The 18,537-nt window shown below is 33.4% G+C and overlaps 2 long non-coding RNA genes across 2 annotated transcripts in view; one reads left to right on the forward strand and one right to left on the reverse strand.

Moving 5' to 3' along the window:
* LOC145248243 (uncharacterized) overlaps positions 1–8,113 on the forward strand; it is a 35,400-nt gene extending 27,287 nt beyond the window's left edge. Inside the window, exons 2-3 of the long non-coding RNA XR_013863344.1 lie at positions 49–136; positions 7,915–8,113. This is a non-coding gene — a long non-coding RNA (uncharacterized LOC145248243). The remainder of the gene's footprint in view (positions 1–48; positions 137–7,914) is intronic.
* Positions 1–18,537, reverse strand: part of LOC145248245 (uncharacterized) — a 166,289-nt gene that overhangs the window by 94,953 nt on the left and 52,799 nt on the right. The window lies entirely within an intron of this gene.

The raw sequence follows: 18,537 nt of genomic DNA on the forward strand, positions 1-18,537 counted from the left end.
CCTTCACATTTATTTGTAAATATATTGTCTGTTTGTTTTTCTTTACAGCGTTGAACAAAAGATGTCATACTGTGTATTGCTTTGTTGCACCATGTACTTATAGCAGTTGTCCAAATTATCCAACCGCCGAATGCAGGTATGTATTAAGTATATTGTATCAAATTTAATAGTCTACTAATTCTCTACCTATATAAGAGCCAGATACGTCCAAGGATGGAATACCGTTGCCACATATTGGCAGGAGCTGCTAGAAAAGACTTGTCCTGCCTTGATAGGGTTCAAAACAGACTTCGTGGCCTCGTGAGAGATGCCCTTTTCTCTTCGCTGCAACCTCTATCTCACAGAAGAGATTTTGCGAGTTTGTCTCTGATTTATCGTTATTTTCATGGAAAGTGTTCGACTGAGCTTCAATCTATTGTCCCCCCTCGCCAAACTTTCACAAGAAACACTCGTCTACCTGAAAACACTATCAATAATTCATCCCACTCTTTATCTGTGCCTAAACCTAAACATAGATTCCATGATCTAAACTTCTTTCTTAGAACTGCACGCCTGTGGAATTGTCTTCCGTTTTCCTGCTTTCCAGCCGTCTATAATATGGTTGTCTTCAAGTCCAACGTGAACAAGTTTCTGATTAGCCGTTCCACTTAAGTTTACAAATTTACCGAACTTCCATTACTATCGATTACAGTTGTCCTTTTGACTACTCTAAACTATTTAACCCTTAACCTTGAGTGGGCTATAGGTCTTGATAAGTGGTGACGCCTATGTAAAAAAATCATATCTACTTGATATTGTCCGGGTACCATAACAAAAACTAAATAAATGTTGAATAGTGTAATTTTCTCCTCTTTTATGTGAGTAGTTAAAAAATAAAAACGTAGGGGGCATTCAGGGCGATACAAAAAACGCCCCTCCCCGTAAAAAATTAATGCTCCTGGAGCACTATTAAAGCAAAGTTTCTTTTGCTCCTTTCTTTGTAGAGAAATAGTTAAGAAATGATAAATTAAATAAGCATTAAACGTCTTTCAGATTGAAAAAAAATGCTTTGAATTAATACATGAAAACATTAAAAATCGTAAATAATTCCTACATTTTATATATTATATTTTCGTGGTTACTGTAATTAAATAATTCTAACTTTGTAGGATTCTTTTCTTTTTTTCTTTTTTTTTTTTGTATTTTTAAAGATTTAACATGCTAACACATAGTCAGCTGGCTCTTGAATAATACATAGAGACTTCAGCCTTCAGACAACGGTCTTAATCTGAATGTCAACTTGAGAGAACTTAGACGTCTACTAGTGTTGGGAAAATTAATCGGAATCGGGAATCGGAAAAATCGGAATTTTTCTATAGGAATAATGTGTATCTATTTTTCGATGCTAATAAAGGATTCCTTTACTTACCTTTTTTGTTATTTGATTTTTTTTTTAATCTTTCATTGCTGGTAATAATGATAAAATAATAAATATTTATTGATTTTAAACTACCAGTAAAACTAAAATCTTCTGATCACCCCCCCCCCCAATCTATTTTTACGTTTGAGAAAATATCTGCGCATTTAACTTGTTTTACGTTAACGTGTGTTTTTGCGGGAAAAATATCAACTCTATAGTTAAATATTTAGAGATTTATAAAAAAAATTGGAATCAGTAATTGTAACGGAATCGGGAAAATATTAGAATCATTACATCATTAATGCCTACTAAATACTCCTGTCGGGTGTCTTCGCTATTTCTGTATAGGAGTTTGCAGAGACCCTGACATGAGGATATTTCTCATTTGATGTAAACTCTGACGAAATATTTAAAAATAATGGGAGGCTATCTCTCCAAGCCATCCAACACGTTCCTCGTGTTGAGGATAGGGTAATTTCGTCTATTTATAGAAAGTCGGTTTTAATTTTAAAATAAATAAAATGAAAATAGCATCCATTGTATTTTAAATATAGAATTGACCCAAATAAAATGAATTAATAGGTATTAATAAATAAATAAATCATAAAGTAATATTGTGCTACATAGTTCAATACGACTAATAAAATCACATTGTAAGAGACAATCTTTCATTTACTCTTGTCTGCACGTCGAAATTACGAGTTATTTTCTCACACCAATACAGAAATTATCATATATTATTATAATGACATTCGAAAACAAGGCTAAATCAAAGGGAGGTTACTCTCATATTCTTATTCTACGTTGCCTGATCTTTTTAAAGCCAAATTTCGCGAATTTGACCGTTTTTAAGCAGTTTCGCCTTTAAAAATTGTGTTTGTGTGGCACAATGACGTAGCCTCTTTTGAAAGAGCTGGGGGCTTCTACATTAATGAACCTTGTGCCTAACTTGATCTGCACTTGTGAGGTGCAGATGTGTTAAACAGGTGTTTGTGATTTTGAAAATGCTCTGCTATGACTCAAGCTAAGAATGACAGTTTGTTTATAATATTGAACCAAGGCAAAACGATATAAGATCTTAGAATTTAAAAGGTCAAACGCGGAGAACTTGTCAACGAGGCATTCGAAAACAAAACAATGTTTAAACTGTATGAATATTTTTTATATCCTTTTCTCTCTCAATCTCTTTCTCCCTTTCACTCCCCTTCTCTCTCTTTCAATGAAGAAAAAGAGAATTAAACCATTATATTGTTTTAAACAGTTGACGCTTGCATTCTGGGGTCGGCGGACGCGAAAAAGCATGCGTCTGGTTTCAACTAGTCTTTATAAAAATATGCTCCTCCGTGTTAATCTTAAATTAATTATGTATATTTTTATAAAAATGCATTTGTTCGCTATTTTTGTACAAGCGTTCGATTTCAGCATGCCATTAATGCCGATGATGAGAAGATGCCTGTAACGACGCAATGAAGAAGCGACCCATGCCAGCCAGTTATAGCCGACGACATCGCGACCCGTTTTTGCTGATGTTTCCTACATGGACCTAGCTTTAGATACCTTTGGATATCGTTTATTCACTCGGGGACTTGGGGTTTTTTTTACAAGGTGTTCACCACATATAAAGGCCCGGAAGCCACTCAGGGATAAGGGTTATTGTAAGTACAGTACGTTAGTGTGGATATTTAAAGTGTCTACTTAAGGGGGCGGTTCATCAGGAATTTGTTTACGTTGGACTTGAAGACATCCAAGTTGTAGTCAGGAGGAAAGCAAGCAGACGGAACAGAGTTCCATAGGCGTGCAGTTCTAAGAAAGAAGCTTTGTTCATGGAATCTACGTTTTGATTTAGGCATAGATAAAGAGTGGGAAAAGTTTTTGACAGTGGATTCAGCTAGACGGGTGTTTTTCGTAAAAGATTGGTTGCGTTCTCAGGACGTTCCTCAACCAAGTACCTCTCCCCAGGGAAGCGATAGTACCATATTTGGCTTTTTTGAAAGCGTAACATACGGATTATCTATGGAAGGAACACGATATAGATAATAATATTTTCAAATAACTAACATTAAAATGTATGCGTTCACTTGATAAAGATTAAGGTGAGTTTACAAATAAAGTAATGTATTTACGAAGGCTGTTCCAAAAGTAATGCATTCTATGTTTTAATTTTTTTAAGTTGAAGGTCTGCGAAAAAGGGAGTTGTATCATTAAAAGGAGAAACATGTTTTGCCCCAGAATTTATTTGATGCATCGTCACCATCATTCGCAATGCACTTTTGCACGAGATGTGGTGGTGGCTGTGCAAAAACGTCCCGGGCGAGCTGTGTAACTCACATCTTTGTGGCCACTCTGAAATCAACGATCTAATCGCCTCTTCTGGTATCAACTGTATTGGCTTCGCATACCTTCAGAATGCGCCGGTGAATTTTGATCGGTTTAATTTTTTCTGAATGTGGGGATTTCATGACACATCTCTACCTACACACGTCCATGAAAAGGGTTGCTTTCTTAACGTCTTACACCTGTTAGGTAAACGCCGGACAACGCCAGGTAGAAGCATTAACTTGTATGTTATTATCTATCTATCTATCTATCTATCTAATTGTCTATCTAGCGGAGTAAACAACAGATTGAATCGTAGGAAACAATAAGTTGAACGAGCGTGCAGGTGCAGAAAGGGTCAAAGGGTAATGTTGTGACGGAAAGTATGCGATTGGGGATCGGAAGTGACATGTCAGGGGGTCCGGTTTGGATAAGATGAGTTAAGTTTAGTGAGTTGGATTTGAGACATCGAACAAGCAAGATGGGTTAAACAGGTCTCCCCATATTGGGGCAAAGGTCTCCAAATTGATGTAGAGAAACGACACAAATCTGAGATCGTCGGTTTCTCTCTATGCTGCGAAGGACGAGATGCCTGGGAAGGAAATAAACCAATATATATAAAAGCACATCGTCTTGTATGTGCCTTGCATGCGACTTGTTATAACAGAACCCAACTCCTTAAGACATTGGCGAATCCCCAGGCAGTGGCCCAAAGACAGAAGTCCACGCAGCAACAGGTATATCGTTCTAAATGTACTGTAAATTATATGTTATGCGCACACACCCAACACTAGAATAGACATTAAGGGATGAGGACAACAGGCCGTTAAATAAAGAGTCCCTTTAATTCTTTTTTTTAATGGAGAGTAGATAATGCACTGTAGATGCGTTATCGGCAGCTTTCGTCACTCCCGCTTCATCTTATTTGTTTTTTAGTCCACATTTTTCAATGAGTCATGATTGCGAATTACTTCTATCCAGTCATGGCTGACGGAACAAGAGCATGCTACCCCCGTGAAGTAAATAAAGGGTTCCGTTTGAAATTCCCGTCTGAATTCCCGAGTTCGACAGAAACATTCCCGAATTTGACAAGATACACCTGAAGAAGATCGGAGGTTACATCAACCGAAATGTTGTGAGATTTGTATATAGTGTATTATGTTCCGTCAGCCATGACTGGATAGAGGTAATATCGCAATCATGATGGAACAAAAGCATGCTACTCCCGTGAAGTAAATAAAGGGTCCCGTTCGAAATCCCCGTCTAAATTCCTAAGTTCGACAGAAACATTCCCGAGTTTGACAAGGTACACTTGAAGAAAATCGGAGGTTACATCAACGAAACGCTGTGAAAATGACACTCAAGCTGAATCCAAATAATACGAATAATGTTTTATTGTTCCGTTAATTAATTGTAACTAGTATTCATTTTTTAATTAATATTTCTGATTAATATTTTTATATAAATTCAACAAGTACTGCTTAATATAAAACATACGTTCAAACATCCCAAATGTCCTTTTATAATCTTTTTAATTAACTAGTATAGTTAACCCCAAACAGCGTTCAATTATTTATTTACTCTTGTGCTTGTCTACAATAAAAATGACAGAATTGCAGTAATCGCTATCCTAGAGTTGTAACATAGATAGCCACCCGAATGTTCTCCGATTAAGCAATGAAAGCCTTTTGTTTATCTGACTGAAATAAAAAATGACAGACGGAATTTGTTTGCTTTATTTTAATAATATTCATTGCTTCAATTACGGTGTAATATGTTTTAATATACTCAACAACCGCATCTAATAATGTGTATACGTTGATAGCGCTCTAAATTATCTCTTTGATATGTACTTATTTTACTAAGTCGAACGGAGTTATGTCCCTTGCATTTAGCATCCTTTCAACACAAGTGCAATGCAGTTGTTTCTGTAAAAAACAACAACAAAAAAAATCCCATCAATAAATGACCAGAATAAATACATACTTTATAATAAAAACGTTTTTTTTGTTTGTTTGTTTGTTTGTTTTCTGTTGTATTTTTTCCTTATTTCTAATTGGCATGATTGATGTTTAATTGTTCCATTGATTAATTGTAATAAGTATTATTAAGGCATTTACATTAATCATCCATTCAACACCAGTTGGTAAAAACGTACTCACATCAATAAATGACCAGAATAAATGCATGCTTTATAATGATAAACGTTTTTTTTTCTCGTATTTTTCCTTTATTTCTTTTAGGAATAATTGTTGTTTGATTGTTCGATTGATTAATTCTAATGAGTATTTATTTAATTAATAATACTGTCTAATAAAAAGTTTAAGTTATTCGTGTCACGAATTGTCTATTCAATAAGTGTTCGTTTTACTTCACCATGCTGCAGCAGTATCAGATGAGCTGGACGGGTCAAAATATGCCGCATACCAGATTCAAGACTCCCAAAACATCTTTTTTTTACGGTGAGCTGTCCAGATGAAAGAGAGAACGGCTTTGAGGTGCTCTGCAAACAGTTCCGTTTATATGTGTGCTTGTGGGAAATTATAGCCCAAAACAGATGTTCGTAGCGTACCAAAAATCACAAAGAGGGCACAATCGCTGGATCCGCACGCATTTACGAACGCGAAAAAGCACGTGCTATTAGAAGAGACACAGCAGTTAGAGCCTCTGCTATAAAAGCATCCCACAGGTGCAGAAGTTACTTAGAGTTCGAATCTGACTCAAGAACGGTCTTCGAACCAACAGAACAATTGCATGATCACAAACATTTTTGCAAGCGATGGGTGGTCATCATCATTTTCCTTACGAGGTGCCTTCAATCAGTTTCCAAACGATGGCCACATTTATTGGCAGTGCACACATGAAACAGCATATTTTATCTCCTCAATTGTCTCATAACGACAACACCTAAGATGTTCCTTGAGCTTAGGGAATAACCAAAAGTCACAGAGAGCAATGTCTGGACTATAGAGAAAGTGAGGTACTGTCTAGATGCCCATCTTTGTCAAATAGTTTGTGAAAAGGATGGACTTGTGAACTGGTGAATTCACGCGAATCTTCCCCATCTTCAATTTATTATGAATAATTGTGTGTACAGTTGTAACACTGACATCAAGTTGTGCATTTGTTTGTCTTTATATACATATGTTGGTTCTTATCCATGTAATTCTTTATTTGGCCACTCAACTCTGGTGTACTGACTTTCTTATTCCTCCCACCTCTCATTATCCATCACATTATGACCCCTGCCTTTCCTGAATCTCTTATGCTACTCAGAAACTGATGCCTCATTCATGCAAGATGGTCTAAAAACAGTCTGAAGCATTCCATACTTTTCTGTGGCATTTTCCAAGTTTCAAACATTGAATATCGTACAATATCAAGTCCAGATTGATTTTTTGAAATTCACCAGCTGTGACAATCAGGCTTTAGTACAGTGTATTCCAATTCCTGATCTAGTTGTTCATTTGAATCAGAAATCATACAAATTGGTTAATCATCTCATAAAATGTATAGCAATAACATACTGAATTTTCAAGCGTCTATGACAATTTTAAATATGTGTACAAAAAAGCCTGGAAACTTATTAAAAGCACCTCGTAATCTAACGGAGTTATATCCATAGCATGTAAAATCTTATCACGACAAGCTTGATGCAACGGTAAGTGAAAATATGACAATAGGGTGTTCTGTCAGTTTGTCTTTCAGTGACAAATAGCATTTACGTGTGTTAATTTAGAATGAAACATTTTCAAAACCAAAAGGCAGAAAAATCTTCTAAAACACTTTATGATTTGCGTACCTGCCACGGAATGAAAATCTCATGTTCCCAAAATCACATAAATTGATCAAGTATTTTTTGTTCTTTAGAAACATGAAGTTTTATGACATTTTTTGTAAATAAGAGGGGGAAACTTAATTCCAACTATCGAGATCAAATTTTGTTTTGCAATGGTTACAATTTCCTATTAAAATTGCTAAAAATCGTAAAACAAATATTTTCTCGATAATGCTTGATAAATTTACGTAATTTCTGGAATATGACTTCTTCGTTCAGTGATAGGTATGTACATTTTGTTTTTTGTTTTTGTTTTTTAAATAGATTTAATTCTAAATAAGCAGCCATTTTCATCATTAAATAACATAATGATAAACTTTTTGTTTCATTTGCTTATTTGTGTTATTTTTTCTTTTTATAGGAATGACTATTGCAATGGATGTTTTGCTCGCTACTATGTCAACAATAAATTGGTTGATTGCAAGCCTAAGAAAGGATAAAAAAATGCTTGATCGACCCAATAATTACGATGAACCCTTCGTTTGTAATTATTCATACGCCAAGATGGCGGATTGTTATATTGAGCAATAAAAATAAATCCATGGTTTGATATATACATATATTTTGTTGGTTTTTTAATTCTTCGTGGAATTGCCGTTCATTAAATTATGAGTTCATCAGCATAACATACATAGATACACTTTTATATATACATCTAGTGTTTCTTTTTCAGATTAAATATGTTTTTAACTCATTTCTAAGTGTTTTTTAAAATATTTTATTAACTGTTTGCTCATATTATATATATATATATATATATATATATATATATATATATATATATATATATATATATATATATATATATATATATATATAAGCGAGACAAGACACAGATAGAATTCAGACGAAAAATCCTGATAGATATTACTTAAAGTAATACTTTCAAGGTGATCCTAACGACAAAGGAAAAGCTCAATATTTAAGAATAGAGCAATATATAAGTTTCGTGGTTAAATTTTAAATTCTGAAAAAAAAACATATAGAGACATATATTCGATTTAAGAATTTATTGTTTGACAAGTAAAATAGCGTCCATCCGCAGCTGAACATTTTGCTAACTGAATTTCATTTCCTCTGATGATATGCAATTGTTGAAAATCCATGGATAAAAGAAATTAAAATAGCCCCTTCTATATATACTTCTATATATTCTTTTTGTCAAGCAATAAGTTCTTTTTTTTACATAGGCGTCACCACTTATCAAGGCCGATAGGCCACTCAAGGATAATGGTTAAAGAGTGTACAGTAGGCAAAAGGACAATATAGTAATCGATAGTAATGGAAGTTCGGTAAATTTGTAAACTTAAGTGGAACGGCTCATCAGAAACTTGTTCACGTTGGACTTGAAGACAACCATATTATAGACAGCTGGAAAGCAGGAAAACGGAAGACAATTCCACAGGCGTGCAGTTCTAAGAAAGAAGCTTTGATCATGGAATCTATGTTTAGGTTTTAGGCACAGATAAAGAGTGGGGAAAATTATTGATAATGTTTTCAGCTAGTGAGTGAAAGTTTGGCGAGGGGGGACCATAGATTGAAGCTCAAATCGAATATATGTCTCTATATGTTGTTTATTTCAGAATTTAAAATTTAACCACGAAACTTTTATATATATATATATATATATATATATATATATATATATATATATATATATATATATATATATATATATATATATATATATATATATATATATGCAAATTATAACATGTTTATTTTACAAAGGTGCAATGTTACGGATTATGGATTTACACTGAAATGTGGCTTGAATATCAGAATATCAAGATAACCTCCTATAGCTGACTCTTTCCCATTAGTTACTCCTTGCCATCGTCTTTCATAGTCTGAGTTATTCATTCTTGAGGGTATCAGACTCTTCATATATATATATATATATATATATATATATATATATATATATATATATATATACACGTGTTTCGAGGTCGTTACCTTTCGTCAGCGTAGTTCAACTGTTTCTAGGGATCGAACCTCAGGCCATGTTTACCACAGTCCGGTGCCTTAACCGTTAGGCCACAAACCTTAGATTAATTTTTTACTGTTTATTTTTATCGCTTATGAATTTAGATTTGTTATTGTTGTTTTTTCAAGCGATACATACGTGGTAAACATGGTCTGAGGTTCGATCCCTTGAAACAGTTGAACTACGCTGACGAGAGGTAACGACCTCGAAACACGCGTGTACGTAGATTATTGTTTTAAAAATAATAAATAAATAAAAATGTTATATAAGTTCAAACAAATTAAAAGGGCGACTTTCTAAGTAAATAAAAAAATGAGCTTTGAGGCGGAGCCAATATTAACCGTATGTATCGCTTGAAAAAACAACAATAACAAATATGTATATATACATATATATATATATATATGTGTGTGTGTGTGTGTGTGTTTAAATAAATATAAACAGTTATTTTTATACTCACAAACACTATTGTTTAATGCTTGTGTAATCATCACTATAGGAATTGATTAGTTATTTCAAGTGGGGAGGGAATTGATTAGTTATTTCAAGTGGGGAGGGAATTGATTAGTTATTTCAAGTGGGGAGGGAATTGATTAGTTATTTCAAGTGGGGAGATTCGAACGCGTTATCAAAGTCGCTTTTAACTCCATAGGCCGGTATTTTGTCTCCAGGCTAAAAGACATGCACATAGAAATTAAACCTATAAATGCCAAATTAGCGGGCATAAACAGTAAACAGTCTGAGATTATGCAAAGACAGGAAATTGGAATGTCGCATTCATTCTTAAGTGCACCAATTTTACTTAATTCCCTAAACAGGGCTAAACTTTTTCTTAAAAGTTTTGTTTAATATGTTGTATATATATATATATATATATATATATATATATATATATATATATATATTCAGTAATGTGATTAATAATTTAAAATTCAAATTAGAATTAAATTAAAAATCCGTTTCACAAGAAGGAACAACAACAAAATCAATTGATTTTGTTGTTGTTCCTTCTTGTGAAACGGATTTTTAATTTAATTCTAATGATTTTGTTGTTGTTCCTTCTTGTGAAACGGATTTTTAATGTAATTCTAATTTGTATTTTAAATTATTAATCACATTACTAAATATTAAATTAGCTCTAGGATATTTACCTATCGAGCTTATTATATATCTAAATTACAACGAGCACTTTTTCTTTCCCGGTATTTTAATTAAATTAGTAATTTTACTATTACATTAAAATACACTCTGCTCTTTAGACTATTGTTCTAATCTCCTTTAAATTTATATATATATATATATATATATACATGTTATATATATATGTATATTGTATGTATATATACATGTTTTATATATATATCTGTGATATATACATGTTGCATACATATATATATATGTATATATACATGTTGTATATATACATTTTGTATATACACATGTTTTAATATGTATATATACATATTGTGTATATTTATACATGTTGCATATATATACATGTTGTATATATATACGTTGTGTGTATATATATATGTTTTATATATGTTGTGTATATATATATAGTTTATGTAAATATGTATATGCATAGATATGTATATGCATACATGTAGTATATCTATACATATAGTATATTTATTATTTTTCGTTTAAATTTTATTCAGAAAAACATAATTTTTCAGAACAGAGATTTATTGTTTGAATAAAGAATACAGTTAAGATTTGTTTATTGTTAACCCATGGATGTTCGATTTAGTCTCATTTCCTCAGAGGAAATATTAGATAGAATTCGAAATAATTTGGCTAATTAGCATGTACAAAGAAAATATATTTAAAAATGAATGACATATTATTAGGGGGCAAAGATAAAGAAAATAGATGAAATAAAAGTAGAAACAATGACAGGATATGAATTTATGGTATCTGGATGTTGTGGTAATCCTTTTATAGAATAGTATAATGTCGTCAGGGTCCGAGTTTGTTGAATAAATCCACATTGTAGGTAAATTACAATTTATTGTAAGGCATTTTTCGTCCTTAGTGATAATCATTTTGAGTATAGAAAGTCCGGGGTTTATTTCGCGTACATTGCGAAGTAATACAAATCCCCACGCAAGAAATATACCCTCATAAGATAATAACCAATGACCGCGACCTTAATATTCCAAATTTACTTAACCATGCGGTTACCTTCAATAACAACAATAACAACCCACAAAACAAGCCTTATAATACAGTGTGGTCGCTAGAAAAACGGGAAATTTGTCAAACAACGATTTATTTTTACAAAGAATACTTTTTACAAGGTTTTTCAAAGACAAATGTTATAATATACCCATAGATACTCAAAATGTCGCCCGTGCACTTCACTGCAGTCTCTTAACCTAGAAATCCAAGCTCGTGTGGCGTTTTGAAGGGTAAATTGTGGGATATCATTCCAAGCTCTTTCCAAGCACGTTTTCAAGTCATCAATAGAGTGTATGTCACATAGACAGTTCTGCGTTTCAAAGTTACAACATCATTATCAAACTGATGCTTTGTAATCGTTGAAAAAAAATCGGTAACACGGGCAGACATTTTGTCAGTTCCAAAAGTCAGATTTTCACTTTTGAAAAGAATTATCACCTGCCTTTGAAAATCTGAAAGCTGTTTCCAGCTGCTCCCATCTATGATGTGGGTATCAAAATCTAAATTGAAGAAATAAATAAGTAAGATGTAATGAAATAAATATACAGATTGCACACTTATTCGACAACAAAAGCACCAATCACGCATTTTATACATGATCTAAACTGACCTTAAAATGTCCCGCTTTTCTAGCGACCACCCTGTATAATAATTATAAATAATCCCCGTACACAATTCAAAACCAATATACATCTGACTCTTCTCCTGTAAATCACTCAATCCAGAACAACACTAATTCAATCACTTTAAACACCAATTCATAATAATATAATAACCTAAATACGCACTTAAATAATGAAACTAAAGCTCTAACGTTTATAGGCGCAACTTCTACATTAATAAAACTAAGAATTTCAAACCACTTACACTCCTTCAAAAGCGAAAATACACAGAATAAAAAGGCACTTCTTTAACTATTTTAATTAAAACCCTAACTCTTAAGAAGATTAATGGGATATAAATTTAAAAAAAATCAAAATCATATGCAGCAGGTTCTATAAATCCTGTAAACTTTGCACCCTTGAAGCGATTAAAATAAGCACTTCTGTAAGCCCACAATAAAAACTGGAAATGAATTGGTATCAAATTGCAAACATAAGGAAACATTTACATAAAGTCAATTTAGGTAATAAAAACACACACACTGCACATCATATCTTTTATTAACAATCTATTATTATATACATTATAAACAGTCCAATCAACTTAAACGACAACCTCGCTTTTTAAGGAATTTCACTTTCATATCAAGCCAATTACATCCTTATATGTTACATGTCATATCCTGTCTATAAAATCCTACTTGTCTTCCGGGATTCTTGTGCTTAACCCCCGACTGGTCTTCCGATGAACATTCAGCTAAAGGAGCTTTCTTGTGTTTCAAGCCCCGACTGGTCTTCTTATGAACATTCAGCCAGAGGAGATTCTTGTGTTTAAGCCCCAACTGGTCTTCTGATAAACATTCAGCCAGAAAGGCTTCTAGTGTTTCAACCCCCGATTGTCTTCCTGTGAAAAGTAAACGGGATGGGCTTCTTGTGTTTCAAACCCAATTAGTCTTCCGGTGAACATTCGGCTATAGGCGTTTCTCGTTTTAAGCCCCGACTTGTCTTCCGATAGACATTCAGCCAGGGCAGCTTCTTGTGTTTCAAATCCAAACTGATCTTCTAATGAATATTCAGCCAGAGGCACTTCATTGCTTTTCAAACCTGGCTTGTCTGCTGATGAACTAGTGTTTCATGCTTACGCAACAATCAGTGTAGAGTAACAGTTCCTGTAGCTAATATATATGCATATATATATATATATATATATATATTTCAATTTCACTCCAAACAATACACCGTCCCACTTTGAAGTAGGGGGCCACTATCGGGGTCATAAGTTGCAAAGGTATTATGAAGGGAGATAAGTAGCAAGATGTCTGTTCACATTACATTTCAGTTCAATACAGTTGAGAAAGCAGAATCCCGGAAGGGAGTTCCAAAGACTAGCACTTCTGGGGAAGAAACTACTGGAGGAGAAGGCTTTCTTAAACCTAGGGATCTATAGAGTGAAGGGGCGGGATTTAGCTGCTTGTCGGGTTTGTCAGTATTGTAATTCGTCAGAGCATTCACCATTAAGGTACTTGTAGAACAGGCAGAGGGATGCAACATTTCGTCGATGGGACAGAGGCTGAAGCCTAGATGACAGTTCAGGACTTATTAGGTTTGCGACTCTCTTTTGAACCCTGTCCATGAGTGAGAGACAAGTAGCAAATCCTCTAGCCAAAATGTGACAAGAGTACTCCATACATGGGCGAATGGTGGCCTTATAGAATACAGGATACTTTCAGGCGTAAGTAGTTTTCTAGCACGGTAGAGAGAGCCCAACTTCTTCGCAGCAGTCTTGGCAATGCTCTCAATCCAGTTCATGTTCCCTGTAAACGTTAGGCCGAGGAGCTTAAAGGCAGTACTTTCGGGTAATATGTTCATCGCAATTGCTATTGTTGGTAGAGAAGGTTTCTTGTAATTATTGAAGGAAACACGCTTAGTCTTGGTAGCATTGAATGTGACCACCCATTTTTGTCCTCGTTCCACTGCAGATTGGAGTTCGTCCTCCAGTGTTTCTGCCATTTCCTTAGATATATGTTCATTTGTTTTCCTGTCGTGCCTGTTATAGATAGTGGTGTATATACCCATCTCAGAAACAATTTTATCAGGGAGGTCATTTATGAATATCAAGAATAATAATTGTTCAAGGATATACCCTGTAGGTAAACCCGCATTTATATCATAGTGTTTAGATGTACGACCATCGAGAACAATCTTGATTTTTCTCTTACTTAAGAAGGATTTAATTACATAATGTATTCTTTCAATGATACCATATGATCTAATTTCTTTAGAAGACCATCGTGCCATACCTGTCAAAAGCCTTAGATATATCGAGGTCTACCGCTCTACCCTCCAATGTTTTGTCCAATGAACGGTATATACTTCAGAGATTACAGTTAGGATATCTGCTGTGGAACGGGCTTGCCTAAATCCATGTTGATTTTCGGTCAGGAGTGTAGCAGATGTAATATGATGGACAAGAGCTTGATTAATTAAGGACTCAAAGATTTTGGCGAAAAGCGGGAGAAGGCTAATGGGGCAATAATTTAATGGGTCAGTTCTTTCGCCGGAATGCTTGAAAACTGGTGCCACAGAAGCCGTTTTCCAGCATTCAGAAAAGAGATTTGTTTAGGCATTTGTTGTAAAGTTTGGAGAGAACTCGACCAACCTCAGCGGAGTATTTTTAATAGTAAAGCCGAGATGAGATCGGGTCCACATGCTTTTGAAGTGTCAAGATTTCTTATGCTAGCATGCACCTGAATATTCATTAGAACAAGAAACCACAAACCGCTTCGAAGGAAATGACATCAAATTGTAATTTTTTTTTCCATCGAAGACATGTTTTTAACCTTTCAATTGTCTATCATTCAGCTAGTCTGTCACTTTTTTACCAATCCGCTAGTGTGTCACTTTTTTTACCAATCCGCTTTTATTTCCATTTTGATTGAGTCATCTATGCTCTGACTATATAACAGTACAGTATCTATAACGTTCATTTTATCAAGGTTGTTTAATGTTTCTTGTAAATTTTTGTAAATTTCTGTAGAAATAATATTGACTGTATGAATTATTCTGAGTGGTGTTTAATTAAATCGTTCAAATTATGCATTCCTTGAAGTGTACACTAATTATTATTTCGAAAGTTACGAGCCTTTCAGATCTTTTTTTTATTCTTTTTTATCACGTTATGTATGCAACTAATTCCATCTGTATTCTGATTGAATATTTTACGTAGCTTATTAGAATTGTTTTAATGCATATCAATTAGGCTAATAAATAATCTTTAAGACAAAGATAAATAGCACGCACACGCACACACAAATACACGCACGCGCGCACAAACACACACACACATATATATATATATATATACTAGCATGGGTACCCGGCGTTGTCTGGGTTGACGTGAAGTTCTGTTTGAAACACGCCTGCTATACTAATCATTTTCATCATGGGTAACATGGATACTCCCGCAACAATTTCAAAAATAAAAGAACGGATAAAAACGTGTAAATGTAATCGCCCCTAAAAAGAAGTATCTGATACCCTCTCCACCAGATATTTCGGCAAAAGGGATAACTGTCTTAAGAAAACTCGGGATTTTGTGAACCTAAAAAAAATAACGTTTATAAACATTAATGCGTGCATTTATTTTGGTAAATGTGTAGTTTAGCAGCGTAAATTATTTGCCAGACAAAAAATATAAAACTATTTATTTTTATATAAAACACATTGTTAGACCCAAAGGCTGAAATAAAACCAGAAAAAAATTTCATTTTTATTTTTCTAAGGTCTGGCAGATTGGCCTTTTTAAGCTCTTTCATGAACTATGTTTTTAGCCGCTATATTTTTTTTTGTAATGAAAGAGCGTTAAAATGCCAAATTTGGCCTTAAAAAGGCCAATCTGCCAAACCTAAAAAAAGACCAAATTTCATACGTGTACGGCGTGCACATTTAGTCTAATAAAAAATTATTCAAAGAAACATAAAAGGGTCTAATAATGTTTTATAAGAAAATAAATAATTTTTATAATTTTTTTGTCTGTCAAATAATTTACGCCGCTAAACTACACATTTACCTTTATTTTTTGTAAAGGCATTTTTTTACTGGCTTTTATTTTTGTAAATAAAGGAAATTTTAGATTTGCATTTTTTTTAGGGGATGGGGGCTTTTTGATTTGCTTTCTATTTGTCGTTTTATGTTTCTAATATACTCCCCCGCAAAAAAAATTGAATTTGCCATATTTTGGGGTTTGTTTTTTTTTATTAAATTGTTAAGTGAAAGTAGAGAATGGTATCATAAAAAAACATTAAATTTATCGTTATTTTATGTTTCCAATGTAATTCTTCCCCACCAGAAAAAAATAAATTGTATTTGTCAGACTTTGCCCTCCGCCTCAATCGCCAAACTTGAAGAAAGGTGACATGGCTCGTTGAACGCTTGGTAACCAAAATGTCGGTGATCATTTTACGTTAAATTTATATAGAAAAGTGATTCCCCACTCTAACATGTTATTTTTTTAAAAAATGTCTTCTCTCATAATATTTATAAAAGCTGTTTAAATGTATTAGGCTTAAAAAAAGTAGATCTCCACTTTTTAGGGATTAAACGCAGCTCGGTCACACCGTATAAAGTTATCTTTTTAAGTAGAAAATTAAGTTTGTAATCGATGAAATTAACGCGAAAAAAAGAAAAAAGTGTAAATTGTTGAATTTAGAGAGGGGGGCAGTAGATCTTAATTTGTTTAGTTATTAAATGACGCTGAATTACGTGGTAAAAATTTACCGATTTCTGTATTGCCATAAGGAATAAAATAAAATAAACAATTGAAATCTTTTCAGTTTTTTCGTAAGTGTGTTTTTTAATATTAAAAAAAAACAATAAAAGCCAAACATTTTTCTATCTACACGGAATTATTTTTCCAGCTTGAAACTTAATGAAATTACCAAATACTATTTGGTAAACGTTTGTTTTTTTTTATCGATAGCATCTAGGAGCAAATAATTCTTATAAAGTTTTAAGAAAGCTCTTTGTTGGAAATATAAATTCCAAAATAAATTAAATTAAATATATTATCAATATAATTGTTGTTGAAAATTTATTAAATAACAATTTTAAATAGAATACTTACTACAAGTCTCTCGCTAAAACATTTACTACGAGACTGCTATTTAGTAAAATCAATTTTTCTTAATGTTATATGCAAATAAGGTGATCTCTTAATTGTATATTTTTCAAAGTATCATACTATATATAGAAATAAATGAAAGATTAAACTAAGCCAGGTATTGTATATATTAATCACATTGTGAACAAACAAACAAATAAACAGGCATACGAATTTATATATATAGATAGGATTGATTTCTTAGCGATTCTGTGGTATTTCGTTCGTCCTTTCTTCTCACTTCCTGAGTGCACTTAATAGAGAAGTTATCAGCTCTTTGTTTACATTGTAATCACACATATTTTGGGGCGTATTTTCGTAATAAAAGTGAACGTGTCCGTGTGTCTGTGCCTGTGTCTGTCTGTGTGTCTGTGTACGCAATAACTCTGTAAAATTTTTAGTCTACAGACTCGAGATTTGATATACAGGGTACTGACATTTCGGAAAATCGATGTGATCGGTGTTCGGCCAGAAAATTAGTTGTTAAGGGGTCAAAGTTCAACGATTTGACATTTGAGAACTCTAACAAACTCCTCCGACAATTTTAGGTCTAAACACTTGAAATTTTAGATATAGGTTACTTGAACATGGATCTAACTTAATAACTTGATTTGAGCCCAAAATGATAAACGTTATGGGGTCATAATCGGGGTCAAAGCTAAAAAAATTGTCCGTTTTTTACTTTGTTTTGTTTTTTTGTTTGTTTTTTTTTGCTCAGCATACACCTCCAAACACCCGGGCAAGGCCGGGTACCCATGCTAGTATATCTATAAAAGTGAACGTGTCTGGGTGTAGGTCTGTGTGTGTATGTACATTTTCCAACACAATAACTCTGTCAATTTTTAGTCTACAGACTCGATATTGGATATACAGGGTACTGAGATTTTGGAAAATTTTTGTTATCAATTTTCGGCCAGAAATTTGGTTGTTAAGGGGTGAAAGTTCAAGGATTTGAACTTTGAGAACTCCACCAAACTCCTCCGACAATTTTTGGTGTAAACACTTGAAATTTTATATATAGGTTACTTGGACATGGTTCTAACTTAATAA

The sequence above is a fragment of the Euprymna scolopes genome, chromosome 26 (genome assembly GCF_053919585.1).
Source record: "Euprymna scolopes isolate OS-2025 chromosome 26, ASM5391958v1, whole genome shotgun sequence".
In the NCBI taxonomy this organism is placed as follows: Eukaryota; Metazoa; Mollusca; class Cephalopoda; order Sepiida; family Sepiolidae; genus Euprymna; species Euprymna scolopes.